Source organism: Brachyistius frenatus, unplaced genomic scaffold (assembly GCF_029030835.1).
Source record: "Brachyistius frenatus isolate BFR_SWC_R1_liver_20210118 unplaced genomic scaffold, ASM2903083v1 Contig_10, whole genome shotgun sequence".
Lineage (NCBI taxonomy): Eukaryota > Metazoa > Chordata > Actinopteri > Embiotocidae > Brachyistius > Brachyistius frenatus.
In genome coordinates this window covers 5,413,117-5,429,966 of record NW_027210609.1, presented here as the reverse complement: position 1 = coordinate 5,429,966, position 16,850 = coordinate 5,413,117, and positions in this window count along the sequence as shown.

Here is a 16,850-nt window from a genome sequence, read left to right as displayed (position 1 = left end):
GTGTTACAAAAGGTCACTTAATCATCACCCGCCCGGCCAGCCTTTGCTGATTCATGTGGTCGTGCCCGTTTGCGTTTCACGAGGTTATTACTAAGTGTCTGAGCCATCGCAACGCCAAAACCAGCGCCGGCTGAAAGGAGTTTGTGCTTTCGACGGTGGACACGTAGCCGAAATCTACAAGTATAACGGCTCCAACACCGTGGTCCGTGATACTGCCTCAAGATTTCTCTTCCCGCGTCAGACATGAGCCAAAAATCACGCCGTGGAGGTCAGTGTGTGAAAGCTACATTTCACAAGCCCCAGGTTAGAAAGGCCTCAGCAGCAGCAGCAGCAGATACCTAGCAGTTAAACAAGTAGCAGCCTCTCCCCTCAGAACCTGTTTAACCAGACCTGTCAACTCCGTGGCTCGCTGCCCTCACAGCGGTTGACTCTAACTGCCTTCAGTTAATCGTGTTAGCTTGTACAACTTGGCCCCTGAGAGAGCAGAAAATGGGCGGGGAGGAGGAAGAGGTATGGCTGAAGGTTGGTGGAGGAAGTAAGAGGAGTCAACACCTCCCGTGTGTCTGAGGATTTGATTGGAGGTCGTTTATCTCATGTTGTCACTATCACGTTTAAGTTGTTTTTTTTTTTTTTTGGCCGTTTGTATGTATACACAAACACGTCCCTCTTTACTTCCTTCGTCTTCTTTCTCTCTGAGGAATTTTGCAAAGTCACAGTCGGCCAGTGGTGTCCAATCAAAAGCCAGATTTTTACATGCATATGTATGTGCACAACCTGCCACCAGAAAATGATCATGCATTCAATCAAACCACAATACACCCGCCTAATGTGTCATTCCTTATTGTGTGATTTTTTTTCAAAACAGCCAACTGGTCAAATATTTTTCCTCCGAACTGTGAGACAGCGAGTGATTCACCTATGACACACCTAATACAGCTGGGAAACGGAGGCGAGCACAGACTCGTTGAGCCTACCTGCTACGCACACTTCTTTTAATGAAAAAAAAAAAAAAAGAGAAACTCGTACTACTTTTAATAGACATTAGAGATTATATCTGACATGCTAATATAATTTTTTTTAGATCTCATTAAGATGCCTCGGGCTACTTGTCAACTCCAGATTCACTGAACTGTAGTTGTATTTCATGCCAGCTCTGACTGAATGACCTTTCGATGTAGGTCACGGCAAGTCATATGACAAAGCTGTCAGGGAAGAGGAAAAATGTGGCAAAAAGAAAAAAACTTGATGTCATTTTCAATTTAAAAAGAAAAATCTTATCATTTTTCTTTTCTTTCTTTTTTTTTTAATGACTTCATTCCTGCAGTTTAGAGGGACTTTCTTTTTTTCATCAACAGAGTGATAAAATTTTTTTTTTTTTTAAATCACACTAATCTGAACCATACATTGACTTTTGTACCAGCCCTGACTGTTACAAATTTACCCCAACATGTTCCCAGATATTTAACACTTTACTTTCACCCTTTCCCAAAGCAGTCAACCACTTCCCTTCGACAACTGTCGACAACTGTCGAAGGGAAGTGGTTGATTTCTTTGAAATCTGTTGCACATTAGGGCTCATTTGCAGTCAGACTAATCGCTCGCTTGCAGTTCTCAACCACTGAAACCACTTTATGAGTTAAACCATAGTCTTAACATCCCATGTCATAAGCGTCGAGTCATACAGATGACTACAGTAGATTCTCGTGTAAATCGGGAGTCAAATTCAAGTCAATTCCCAGCTCTGTAAACACAGGAAGCAGCTAATTATGTCAGTATCAAAATGTCTCTCATTTGGAGAAAAAAAAAAAAATCGGTCTTCAGATGATAAAGTTTGTAGTTTCGTGTCCTCGAGATCGAGCAGTGAATATTAAGAGATGACTGTAACTTTATTGATGCACAAAAATGAAAGTTTCAACACAGACTGCACCTTAATCAGCGGTGGGAAAAGCACTGGCATGTCCTATTCAGGCGGACATAGACTGAAGGTACAATCAGAACTTCAGACTTTAGAGCTGCCCTGTAATATTGTTATATTAGCATTAACATGAAAAATTGTGTTTAATGGGTTTTTTTCCTATGCGATTTGGCCAAGACTACAGATTAATTATATTTCTTGTTGTATTGTTCCTTTAATTAGTAAAATGTAAAAAAAAAAAAACTAAAGTTGTGTGTTGCGAATCTTTTTTGCAGCAGCTTTTATTTCTCAACCATGAGACAGAAGACAGTCTCCGTTTACAATGTAACATTTGTTATAAAAAAATATTATTCTCACTATTCAAACAGTATTTTGTGGCGGGTGGGAGGGGGGTTGATAAAGACGACATGAAGGAAAAATATACATTTGTAAAAAAAAAAAAAAAAGGCAGAGTTTATTGCAAAACTCACAAAATGAAGAGACAGCCAGAGAAAACCAACGGAGACTTTTAAGAGGTTTGTCACAGGCCTGCACAAACTTGGCTTCTCTGAGACACGTACTTCTCCAGGCCAACAGCTGGTGTTAACTGCACAACAAAAGAATGCAATGCAGAGGAATCGGTCGTTTCAATTTGGCAGACAAAAGGAGGAAAATGTAATGAAGTATCTGATGATTACATTCAATAATTAAACATATTTCTAAAGACGGTGGGATTAATTTGCAACCGGTCTTTGCTTTACTTTCTGGGTTTGCTTGTTGTTTTGAGAAACTTTAAAGTCTACTCCCAGCGTGACTCACTGGCATTAAAACAGCACTTGATTTACAGTAAGTATCTGTTGGTATTTGCCCGCTGTGTTGTATTCAGCAGCAGTAGGAGAACATGGCAACTATAATTGTGTCTGGAGGACACAACCCGCCGCCTTACATATGTTCACTGTGAAAACGATGTTGGAGCATTCATTATGTTTTCATCATCCTAATTCTATGATTCTTCCCAAAGTGGTCACCACCTTTTATTTATGAGAAAAAGAGGGAAAAAAGATTTTTTTTTTTTTTTTTTTTTTTTTTTTTTTTTTTTTTTTTTTTTTTTTTTTTTTTTTTTTTTTTTTTTTTTTTTTTTTTTTTTTTTTTTTTTTTTTTTAAAAAGAAAGAAAATTCCCCTCATTTTTTTTTTCCATAAAAGCCACTTTGCCCAATAATTACTGCCATTTCAGAAGTAGCTTGGTACAACAATTAACAATACATCTGGTGACAGTATTTGAAAATAATAACTCTGACTTGACTCTGTTGCAGACAGTCTTGCACCATTGAAGTTAAATAAGACGTAACAGTTTCATTCTCAGAGGAATCATTTAATGAAATTAAACCATCACACTGATTTGCGCTGATAGTTGTTACATTTGTGTGTGTGTGTGTGCGTGTGTGTGTGTGCGTGCGTGTGTGTGTGTGTGTGTGTGTGTGTGTGTGTGTGTGTGTGTGTGTGTGTGTGTGTGTGTGTGTGTGTGTGTGTGTGAGAAAGTTGGGGGTGGGGCGGGGATAGATGTGCGGGGAACGCAGTGCAATAATGAGAACATTAAGCAACTATGGAAGGGGGTGAGCTGAGTGTGCGTGCCTGTATGTTGGGGAGGGATGGCAAGGGCGGGTGTGTGTGTGTGTGGGGGGGGGGGGTTGCAGCCTAATCCCTGAGGAAAATGTGGAAGAAATTAATCTAAATTACAAGGATGAAGCTAGTCTGGAGTCTGGGTCTGGAAGGGCTACAGAGGGAAGGAAAGGAGGGTGAGAGGGGGGAACGAGGGGAAACAGCCACTACTCCTGTCCTTTTCTGCACTTTGGTTGCCGTTTTCTTTTTTTTTTTCCTGTTCTTTTTTTCCTCATCCTGTGGGAATGAGGTGGCCTGTCTTCCTTCCTCTTTGGCTTGCCACCCAGACACCCCTCCTTCGCTTACTCACGCAGAGGCCTCTTACCAATTAGTTAGCAGCGCAGCCACTGCCAGTGTGGACAGGACTGTGGAGACCCCTCAATCCCTGCTCTCCTCCCGGTGCTCTCTTCTCACAGACAACAGATGTCTCGGTTTCTCAGGGAACATGTGTCTCTTCGCTGGCCCCTTACAGCCTCCGCTACGAACTAAAGATCCTTTGCCTTCTCTCCAAACCTGCCACATCCCAGGGCCATTAGCCAACTAGAAGAAGGATTATCTGTTTTGAGGAGACCTCGATACTCTCCAACCGACACATACGAGCTCACCCGTGCGCAAGCAGAGTCCACCGGCAGTAAAAAGCCCCGTCGTCTCTCTTATTTACCTCGACACAAAAACAGATAAATTACACAGGATGGTTGCCGGCGCTCATCTATCTAATGAAAAGCATCTGGAGTCTCCCCCAGCTAACCAACGTAGAAGCAGGTCTTGTTCACCTAGCTCTGAGTGCGGTAATCGGAACAAGCTGTTTGGTCAACAAACAGGCCTGTAAACACAATCTGCACTGTACTTTACACACAGTACTCTCCACTGGTTTACTGAGTCAGAGATCCTGAGCATACGGGTACGACAACAAGAGATTACACAGATGGTCCGACTGGACACTCGAGTATCACTTTCTAAAAAGGCTTAACGCAGATAAATTGTCTATTGTGGATCAATAGCAAACAAGAAAGCCACGAGAAGAAACATTTGCTGCTCACTGTTGTTGCTGTTAATGGGATTATGGTTTAGCAGGGATTATTGATCTGTGTGTGTGTGTGTGTCTCACTGTCAATCAGTTTTTTCATCATCCCTGGACTACACATGGCCGATTCCCAAGCCCAGTGAATGGAGCCTGTGAATACACGGCTGAAAAAGAGCGTAATGTCGCAGTAGCGGTCGCATCCGATTGGTGAGACATTAACGAGAGTGTCTCAGAAACCACCCGCTGCCATGACGATGCTGTTCTCACAACAAACAGTAAGATGGCTTGTTTGTGCTTTGCTAATGATTTGTACCGAGAGTAGGATAAATTAACGATGCTTGTTTAGAAACCTTCTGCTGTGGTGTATGTTTTAATGTACATTTTTTTGGTTGGCCATGAAGGACACTTTACAATACAATTCGTAGTTCCTTTAGGAATTACCTAGCAGACACAATATGCCACGAATCGATTTGGGTCTATTTTTTTTTCATGGTGTTAGCAGAGGAGGTTTTTGTTTCAACTGAGGCAGCCAATGCTAGAACACGTTTTCCTTCCTTTCCAAAAAGTTGAAGAAAAATGAACACACTGGATCAAAGGCCAATTCACATATTCTATTTCGGCCTTTTCACCATTTTGTTTTCCTTGAAGAAATGATGCCACGCATATTGGGTGCAAATTACATTGAGCTGCTTAGAAAGCACAAGAACAATCACAAGACTCAATTGTGCAACAACTTTTGTTAAGCTGTTGTCCAAAGTCATTGTCGTGGAGCAACATAAAAATCTGCATGCATGTTGCACCTCTCGAGTCATGCTCTGCATGCTGAATGCGTTATAAATCTAAACCCCATCACCAGTTTATCCTACACACAGGTCATGCTGCGTCATCTCCTATTATATGACATCAGGCTGGACAGTTTTATGTGGATTGAATGACACACATTGACCTTTGCAAAAATAATCAATAATCTACGGACGTGCTGCTGGTCATGAGGGGCCTGCTATGAAAATTGTTCAATTGTTCACGATCAAATGACACTGTTTGTTGTTTTCAGTGCGCAGAGGTCCATTGTTTTTCTCGGGATAAGATGGTCCAATATGAACTTTAATGTGCTACTTAATATATTTTCTATTCATTTTCCCCTCTGCAACTTTGCATCATTTGATAATTCCCACGCTATCTTCTAAAAGCTGAATTATTATAAGAGCCGACCATAAGGTGCATGCATTACATAACATATCATCGCCTTATCAAGTTTTTATAGCCCACTGAAAAAAGCTGTGGCTACAAACGAGCTTGACGACAGTGATGAGAGTAAATGAAAAGAGTAAAACCGCAAACTAGAAAAAACTAAATTGGGACCTGAAAGATGCTAAAAGGCTCCATATAGGACAGTGGAACTGCAGAGTCGGCTAATAATACAATCTACTTTACAAAACATGAAAAATAAAGAAACTAGAATTAATGCCTTGCAGTTGTGTTCCTCCTCTATCCAGTCAAGCTGCAGTTGACCTCCATGTTAGTCCAAACTCGTAATGTAGTGAGGACTTTGACAGATTCCTTTTGTGTTCACATGTTTAGCCAATTAAGCTGATTCTGAACACAAAGTTGTAGCCATGACAATATCTTCACACATATCCGTTTTTATCTCACTTCTTTTCTATACATTTTTAAATGTTCCTTTATATCTGTTTTTATGTGAAACACTGCATGTGATTCTCTTGCTGTGAAGCATGTTGAGCTGCATTTCTTGTATGAAAGGTGCTATACAAATAAAGTTTATTATTATTATTATTATCATCATCTTCAACCCCACAGCATAGAAGACGTATACAATCACAGCAGTTTCAGGATGGACACCCCACATTAGTGTCACCTATCCAGTCACCTCCTGTTCTCTTCCTCAGTTATGAGATCAGAAGAATGTGATGGACGTGAGGTCACACTGACCTCTGACCAACAAAATCTGTTCATACTCGAGTGAACGTTTGTGCTAAATTTGAAGAAAGTCTCTCAAGGTGTCCAAAGAGTCCTTGCGATATCATGACAGACGGACGGACAACCCGAAACATAAAGCTTTGAGCCACGGCTGTCGCCGTGGACGCATAAGAACTGACAGACATGAGCAAATACAAATAAAATGGATGTTTAAAACTATCGTTGTTTCAAATGGCATACTCGTCTACTAACGCTCACTATTTTGAGTGCATAAGTGCGTTCACATTACCAAGTACAGAAACATGGTCCAAAAAAGAAGTGTGAGACGCTGGACACTTTCCACCCTAAATGGTCGCCATCTTGGCTACGTAGAGGAAGGGGCGGGACCACCGACGTAAAGAATCAAATTAGAAAGCTGGAGCTGATCCTGAACACCGCACAAAGTTTGTTTTCACCCAAGTACCCCCAAACTGCTGGACAGAAGACATTAATGTGTTTATTGAGTGTGAACCAGAGGGCACAAAAACACGGTAATGTCTGTGAAAAATAATTAAAGCTGCAGATAATTTGGTGGGTGATGTAATCAAATGCTGAGGTTATTTCCGGTCTGTGCGATTTGAAGCAACACCATCCATTCAAAATTCCCGCACTCCACAAGGGCTCTTTCTTGGAAGAGCACTTTTTGTTAGTGCACTAAGGGAAGTATGTCATTTTGAACACAGCATAAATGAATTGATGAAATGTGATACAGTAAATGAACCTAAAGATCATACCAAGTTTACTTTGAATTGTTTTAGAAGTCCCATTATCTCATTTACAGGGAGACAAATCTACATTTGGGGCAGTTCAATGTCACTGTAGGATTTAAAATCAATTAGAGAGTCCGCTGAAAGCAGTGGTCTGTTAAGGTCATAAAGTATGGCCTTAAAACAATTCCATTGTTTACAGGCAGCAAATAAAGAGATTTATGAGTAAAATGTTTGGGTGATCTGTGTTAAACAGATTGATGTGGGGACTCGGCACATTGAATTTCCACAATTGTTGAGTTTATTTCAAGACCCAGCAACATATGATTGTTTGACAATAAAGCCCTCCCAACAACAACTCGGGCTTTCCTATCTTAAGCTGTACATGATGAGGGGAAACATTTAAAAGCTTAAAAGTGGTAGCTGTTACAACCCAGAGAGATGGGGCATCAAGCGCGCACGTGCATGTGTTTGTGTGTTATCCTCACTTCAGAGCAAGAATGCCCATAGGCAGGAACCAGCCTTTATGGTTCAGCTAAAGGTAAAGCTCATTACTCTGGCCGACAGTCCCTAACCAGCTGTACTGCATGGTTTAAGCTAAGACCTCAGGCACTTTGACTTTCCACTAATAAAGATAGCAGAGCAGAAGAGAAACATGTAGAAATGTGGGATTCTGCAGAGAAGGAAGAAAGCGCTGAAGCAAGCAAAAAAAGGAAGTTCAAAACAACAAAAAGACAACATGAAAGGCAGAAAGAGGTTTGAGACACTTGAGTTTTGCATCATTTTCAATGAAAAACAACTGCAGACGGTGCCTTTTGTTAAAAAAAAAAAAAAAAAATCTTTAAAAACCAGGTACGACTACCCAAGTTCGAGGGCAAAAATCAAAACATGTCCCCGGTAAGGTGCGTTTTAGAGGTAGGAAACAGCCGAATGAAAAGATACATATCTTCCAAAGCAAGAGAAAATAGTAAACACGTGAAGTCGAAGCTGCTTTGAATGGATTTCTTTGACAACAAATGCTTCCAGTATGGAGTGAATCATTGTAAAACCACATTCATTTCCTGCCTGTGTTTATCCAAAGAGGGATGAGATACAAAGCTGTCCAGACTTGTTTGCAGTGTGCAGGATAGTGTACAGAGAGGGAGATGCTCTCATCTCTGACAGGGAGAGGCTGTACTTAAGCAACTTGTAACACTTACATGAAGAGTTTGACAGCCTCATGCTACTGGATAGGAATATTAATGGATGCCAACAAGCTGCTATCTTTTAGAATTAACCAATTTCTCTCACAACAAAGATGACAAAATTGAAACCAAATACTGCTGTAATTACCATCTGACTGCCTAATTTTGAAAGAATAACTCATGAGTGATTTAATCAAAAGGAAAAAAAGTTTTCTCCTTTCCTCCGTCTGCTCATTTCTTCCTTTGCAGCAATTTATCCAGCCCGTGTTTGACATATGGCAGCCACAAACTTGCATGCCTCAATTATGTCGGACGGTATTGTGTTGGAGGGAAGGAGAGAAAGGCAGTAATGTTTACAGTACCTACCCGTGGCATCCGGCCACGATGCTGTTTTTGCATAAAGAGGGAAGGTGGTGATGAAAGGTGTCAGTGTCCTTTGTCAGATTGGTTTGCCTCATCTTTAAACAGAAAGAGAGCAACAGAGGAAGGGAGAAAGTAAAACAGAAAAGCTATTTTCTGCTGTGCTTTTAGTTACTGGCAGTTTAAGAATAAAGAAAGAATAACGTTTTCTGATATGAGCAGAATATCAATTATTACTGCACCAGTGTTAATGATTATTTTTGATATAAAAAAATAGGGGAATTCGATTTACCGAAATGCAGTAAAAACTCTGAAGAGTGGAAGTGTATGCAGATGTCTGGATACGGACATGACATGAATGCAACTAATGTCTTTGTGTTAGTGGAAAGTGTGGCGTACGTGTGATGGTGTGTATGCTCAAACGACAAACACATTTAAATAAAATCTGTAGTGTTTACAATATTCAGATGTGCTTGTAAATGTTTGAACAGTGTTAGAAATGAACCAATCCTATCACTCCAAACATAATTTTTCAAAAAGCGTTCAGTGTCTGTTCTGCTCACTTATGTGTTTTGTGTTGCTGTGTTTATGGTTGTTTGAGTATAAGACAGAGATAAAGTGAGTGAGTGCACTGTAAGTGTGTGTTTGTGTGCACTAACATGCACCTGCCCACTCACAGAATAAAAAAAGAAAAAAAAAAGCAAAGCTAAATTAGCGTGACTGCCACGGACAACGGTTCTGCTGATGCAACCACTACTGGATAAACTGGCATGTCAAAGGAGCAAAAAAACAAAACAAAAAATGAACATGAAGAGCACGAGGGAGAAGGAGAGAGAGAGTAGAGAGATCCCAGATGTCAGTGATATGAGGGCGATAAAGCTCATATCTCAGCATGTTTACAGTCAGAGAACTGCTGCTGTATACTATCTGATTGTTTGGTGAGAAACAGAGGTATCTCACTTTTTGAGGCTTTTATTTATACACTTAAAACTGATGCTTTTTTATTCCTTCAATTTTTTTTAATTTTTTTTTGCTGAACTCTCTATGTAGTACACTTTTTTTTACATACCATGAGTATTAAACATTGGTTGTTAAAAAAAAAAACTGGGATTTTTCAACATAGATTGCATTGACGCCGTCTTCTTTATGGCGTCATTGGGATAAAAGGCCATACTAACTATTCAACATATTAAGAATTAAAGTGGCCTGAGAGAAGAAAAGACTTCTGCACCTCCTCTTGGCTTTGTATTTAGGCTTTAGAAAACATAGCCTGTGAAGGAGACTTTAGGCCAATCATGGGTCATGTCAGAGAGGGCGTTCCGATTGGCTGTTCCACAAATGCAGATGTGCGTGCTTGTCCCTTCAGATACTAAGCCGGGTTCAAAGGCGTACAAAAAGTTGCTATTACAGCATCGGCTGGAAACACCTAAGAAACATTGAAGCTCTTGGTTCAACCGTCCTCCCGCCGACGGGTACGGAGATCGCCGATGGCGAAGCTGCCACATCTCGCGGGTGGCTTCGAGGGGTGGGCCAGGCCTGGCTGTCACCTGACGGGGCCCCTTACACCGGCCTCTGCGCACCCCCTGATGTCAAGTCCGTCAGCCATTGGAGTAGGCCGCCCCTTAGATAGAGGTTGGGAGCGAGGGCCAGACTAGCGGCGTTTTGACTGCGACGCCTGTCTTGCAACAGTCACGGCTGGTTGTTGTATGCACATATGAATCACGTGTTTATGACCATAATTATCTGGTATGAGAAGGTTCAGGACAGCACAAAGCAAGATTGCAGGAGAAGTATTTTTCTTTTCTTTTTTTTTTTTTACAGAAAACTGCACACCTCAGCTTTAACAGGATGTAGCGCCGTCAAAACAGGGAAAGAGAAACGTGATGTTGGTGAAATACTGTATTCCATAATTTCTATTTGAAAAAGTGCATGTCGGACTGCTGGGAAACTGATTTTGAGATACCAGGAGTTGCACGACACGATGCAAATCTGGTAGGAGAGAACCTAGTTTGGGCCTATGTTTACGCTTGTGTTGTGAGACACCCAGGACCTTCTAGTATAGCATGGAAATATCAGAACTGCCTTATATTAAGGATAATAAACTTGACTTTAATTATACAAAAATAATTTTGCATGAATATGTAGATTTTACTTTTTTTTTTTTTAATTTTTTTTTTACCTTTGTCGCTTAAATTAAGTTTTTTTTTTAAAAAAAAAAAATTTTTTTACAAGAAATATGCATACGTAGAATAAAGACATCTATTTTTGTGTAAAACTAACATAGTAAGATAGCTATAAATTTGAACATTTAATGATGAAACTTGACCTCATTGGCAAACCTCATTGTATGTGTGGTACATGTCTTCATCTGTGCATGCATGAGCGAGCATGAATAAGAGTATGAGTGTGTGATTACACAAGTGTGTGTAAGTGTACAAGTCTATATGAATGCATGCATGGGAGAACAACTGTCTGTGTGTGTGTGTGTGTGTGTGTGTGTGTGTGTGTGTGTGTGTGTGTGTGTGTGTGTGTGTGTGTGTGTGTGTGTGTGTGTGTGTGTGTGTGTGTGTGTGTGTGTGTTTAGGTTCTTTGTCCAAATAGACAGACAGAAGACTCCAGTGGGGAGAAAAATGCGCAGCTTGAAAATATCAGTCTTGTTCTGACATGTCTCATCATTTTCTGCTCTACACCAACTGCCTCCCTCAAAGCACAGCCATGTACCAAACAGCCTGACAGTAGGAGCATTCACACCACCAGCTGATCGAAGAAAAGGAAAAAGGAAAAGATCTCAAAAGCTTCCTGAGCCGTCATATTTTCTTAATTCTACTGTCTTTAATTTCCTCCTACTTATCTGTAATCAAAACACTTTAACTTGGAGGGGGCTGCATTTTAGATACATTACGAAACAAAGCGCAAAACACAAGTTGGCGAAGGTTTTTATATGTGAAAGTAAGACAAAGGAAAAGAGATCTAAAGCACTTCCAGCTAAAGAGGCAGGAAAAAACCCGACAGTGTGGTGTGTTGTGATTTGTATAAGTTTTGGATGCCACTTCACAGTTATTTTTCTTAGTTTAACCAGTACAGAGAGGAGTCTATATTCACTATATAAACAGAAATAACACCCAGTATTTACAGATATTTCCTGAGATTAAGGTAACTTTCCAGGTAAATATTACAATTTAAGTCAATTTTCTTTATTCACAGTTCACAAGTGCCCTAAGCTACAAAACAGCTTCCCCTCTCCCCACTGTCGCGTCTCCCTATTTTACCTCTGAGCGGGAACATCTTCTGTATTGTCTAAACTCCATCTGATTCCAATTTCCTCTGAGTGTCCCCTTGAAAGCAGTTTCCTTAAAGAACTTAATCTGCATCCCTCGAGAACGTCATGCTCTTTATCCGTTTATTCTAATGCTTCGTTTAAACTGTGAGGGGGTTATGAGGTGTTATTACAGTGATTAAAGACTCGACATTATGTTCACTTGTTCTCTACGTTCAGGTCAAAGGTTGGAGAAAGCTACAGAGCAGCATCGCTGCAGCCAATACTCAGCCACCTTTTTAAAAGGACACTCTTGTGGGCATTTTATCTTTAGTCTGTGAATCTGCATCCAAGAAGGGCTGAGTTCACCTCATCTTGACAGCTCTCTCATACTTAAAAACACATTCTGCCGCCTGTGGAGCCACACGTGTCCTTGCTGACCTGTGATCAGATCCCCATGGCGCTTTTGAAAGTGAAGCGTGGTTGAAATCTTTCTAGTTTCCCCCACTGGCTCAGGATTGAGTCCTGTCAGCTATTTCTCTTCTATGTAATTATTGTTCTGGGAAGATACCACGATAAAGATACTGGTTTGCCGTGCAGAGAGGCTCAAGACAGTCTGTATTGTGAGGTCAGATTTCCTTACGGGGGATCCCCTGCAGATGTAAAAAAAACATATCAAGGGATGAATTATACTTCCACATGATGGTGTTTTGGTGGTTTCACCAGAGAGGCATTCACTGAATGACTTGAGTTAAAGTTCAGTGTAAAATTGAACTCACTGACTGTTACAGCTGTGCTGTAACCAAGGACTGATGTGACATGCAATTTCACATGCAGTGGCTTCCATTCTTTGTGTTGTAAAATAATGTTACAACATTTATATTATTCATCATTCAGTTTAAAGGATAATTCTGGGGATTTTCTCTAATTTTCTCATGAAAAGACCAAAACAACAATTTGTCTTTCCTACAAATAAGTTGAGTTTTAAAAAAAAAATCCAAAACCATTATGCGTTCTATTCCTCTGTGCCATCCACTGCTGTCCATAACCCATTAAACACAAACTAATGAGCCCCTTCAATGCACCGTGTGCTGCTGGTTATCCTGAATGACAGGCATGATCTTTTCATTTTTCAACTGACAAATGGAAAACTTGTTTTGACTTTCCAGTAAAGACCATGTAACAAACACCTAGCGGAGCCACGGTTATTGTCAAAAGAAATGGTATAGTTGCTGCTCACCTAATAAATAACACTATTCTTGTTTTGTTAGACTATAAAAATGTAATATTTCACAACTGACCGTGCAAGATACTTTTTTTTTTTTTTTTTTTTTTTTTTTAAATGGCTGTTACAAGAGTTCTCAGTTGGTGGGACAAAAGCAAAACAGGTTAACAAGTTAAAAAGGAACTCCTATTTTACTGCTGAAAATACCAGTGTTGAAAGAGGTGGTTACAAGGAACACGGTACTGCCACGGCTGTTGTGCATGCATACACACGTATATGACTACACAAATGCTGGCATCCAAAACATGGTCATAAAGTTGAGGCATAAAAGCCTACTGTATGTGCACAACAAGCACACAAACAAGCATAAATATGCAGGGTGGGACGATAATTATACGCTTGTGTAACGCAAGTAAAATTTTATTACACTATTTGTAAGAATTGGGTCCATATAATATCTGAAAATAAGAACGTGTGCAGGTTTTGGTGCTAAATTCTTAAGTGGCTTATCAACACTAATGTCTGCACACTTTATTGTTGTGTGACTGAGTCAGTTCGCTGTTGACTCTTCTGTGCTTCGGGTTCCACTACGCTTCAGCATGTCAGAGAGAAACATTTTAATTACATTAATTGCATTAGCAGAACAATAGGTAAACATGCTCCTTCTCAAGAGACATATTTGTGTTTGTTGTTCCACTCACTGCCAGTCAGGTTGCTTAATGATGATGTCTTTAGAGATAATAAGACGACCAAATGGTCACACTTCGCTGATGTTGACGGTAACTGGATTTTTTTGTGTGCAATTAAATACTGAAGAGCTCCTCCCCCTTTTTTTGGTTTTGTTTGCCGAATAAGGTTCATGTTTTATTTGTCATTGTCAACATTATAAACACAATTTTAAACCTTCTGTCCATGTATGATTATTATTGAGATTTTTCTTTTTCTTAAAAACTACCAATATTTTTGCTTTTCCTTCCATATTTGGCATATGCAATAACATCTCTACTTTTATGAAAACTAAAATAAAACATGCACAATAACAAATTCTAACCAGTTTACTTTTAAGAGAGTTTACGTAATAATAAAAAAATATATATATTCTTTGTTGACTTTGTCCTCTTTAATGTGTACATTTATGTCTTACGATTTGATCTTAGCTTTCATTTACAAAGTTTAACACTTTGATTGTGATGTGATGACATCGTTTGTTTGATCAAAAAAAGGATTTTTAGAAAATAAACCTTGGGACATGAAGAGTAAAATCAGTGTGTTCTTGAAAATGCTACTTGTGGCCACAGTGGCAGCTTTTCAACAAAATTACATTACATTGGAAAGACAGCGCTTGTCTGGTGTATGTCCATTAAAAATTTGAGAATTATCTTTGGTAATAAATGACAACAAGATGAAAATAAATATTAGCGTCGAGTTGGAGATTTTTCATAAACTGAGACAGAACAATACAATTTTCAATTTTCATGTACAACATGTAACAGTACAATTTTTATCTGTACTGTTGTGTTACAATTGACTTAATAATCCAACAGTGACTGATCGGACAATCGTCAATCCTCATGGCAGTTCTCAAACTGTATTTAAAAGAACCTAATGAGGCTTGTAAACATAGACGTTCCTGGAAATGTGGACACACAATCTCATCTCCATGTCCTTCCTACAGCCTGCGACAGTGACAACACAGAGCAGCTGTTGGCGTTTATCACCTGACACACACACACACACACACACACACACACACACACACACACACACACACACACACACACACACACACACACACACACACACACACACACACAAACAAACACACACAAACACACAAACAGGTAACAGTGAGGTAATGCTGCTCAATCAACCCCGTCACACTGAGCAAAGCGGAAATACAGCAGAGTGTGTTTAAATTTGCTCATGTGCTCACATACGTGTGTCAATGTGTGCAAGTGTAAGTGCCTGAGTGTGTGTGTGTGTGTGTGTGAGAGTGTGTGTGTATTTTGGGAGGTAGAGCAGCATGTACACACATAAACATCCTCCGGGCAAGGGGAGTCATCCTGGGAATATTTATCTTTGCTGGTAATGCAAAGAGGCAGCCAACCTCTAATCTGGCCCTCAGCTATTTTCTCTGAAATCTCAGAGAGGGAGGGGGAACGACATGAGAAGAAAGAGGAAGAGCGAGACAGCAAAGTCAGTGTGCAAGGCAAGAAATCTCAGAGATGGTGGTGGATGGACAGACAATAAATTGGAAAGACAGCGCTTGTCTGGTGTATGTGTATTAAATGTGTGCGTTTCTTGACATCCTTGTGTCTCGGCATGGGAGTATGGGGATCGTAGGTGTCTTTATGTGCATTTCTTATAGGCATGTGTGTCCAGGCAGGTCAAGAGGGGTGGCCAGGGGCTGGGTGATGAGGCGTGTTAGGGACCTTGTGTTTGGTGTGTCAGTGAGGCCGGATGAGGTGGGGTGATGGAGGTGTGTGTATACTGTCTGTGTGTGTGTGTGTGTGTGTGTGTGTGTGTGTGTGTGTGTGTGTGTGTGTGTGTGTGTGTGTGTGTGTGTGTGTGTGTGTGTGCACAGCAATGGCCATGCCCTGCAGGCTGAGCTAGATCTCTCAGTGTGCGGCTGATTCGAAGTGAATGGCAGCGTGCCGTGTGGCTCCATCGTGGCCAAATAACTTCTGACACTCCTCGCCTTGTTCTTTGATGTCTGAGGAAACAAGGCGACACACACACACACACACACACACACACACACACACACACACACACACACACACACACACACACACACACACACACACACACACACACACACACACACACACACACACACACACACACACACACACACACACAATGCCATAACTAGAACACCACCATCAACCTTCTCAACACACACGAACAGATGCTTACAAACACTCATGTGAAACTGGAACATTTGACAAGATGTTCCATGTTTTGGCACCAGTTTGTTCTGATGGAAAATTCAATGGAAAATCTGTGTCTCCCAAAGTAGCAATACGACAGTATGTCATCCTGTTTGCTTTCATTTACTTGCATCCCTACATGTGTTTTACTTTAACATCCCTGACCTGAGCTAGTAAGGGCTTCAGGGAGCAGGACTGTCAGGGGACAAAGTGCACGAGAGGAAAAGGACTTTCACTTTCCTGCTTCAGAGCTCCATCTTTACATTCTTTAAGTCCACATACAACATATGTGCATGTGTGTATTATTTACTGCTTGAAGACTGACACACACACACACACACACACACACACACACACACACACACACACACACACACACACACACACACACACACACACACACACACACACACACACACACACACACACACACACACACACACACACACACACACACACACACAACTATTTGCCTGGAAAGTCAGTGTGTGTCCATTTGGGTTCATTTGGAACTCTGTCATGTCACATACAGTCTGCTTGGTGCTGCACTTGTCTTTGCCTCAGGGTGGACACATCCAAGACAAACACTTGATTTGACTTGGGCCATGTTTTCTGGTACACCAACGTGGC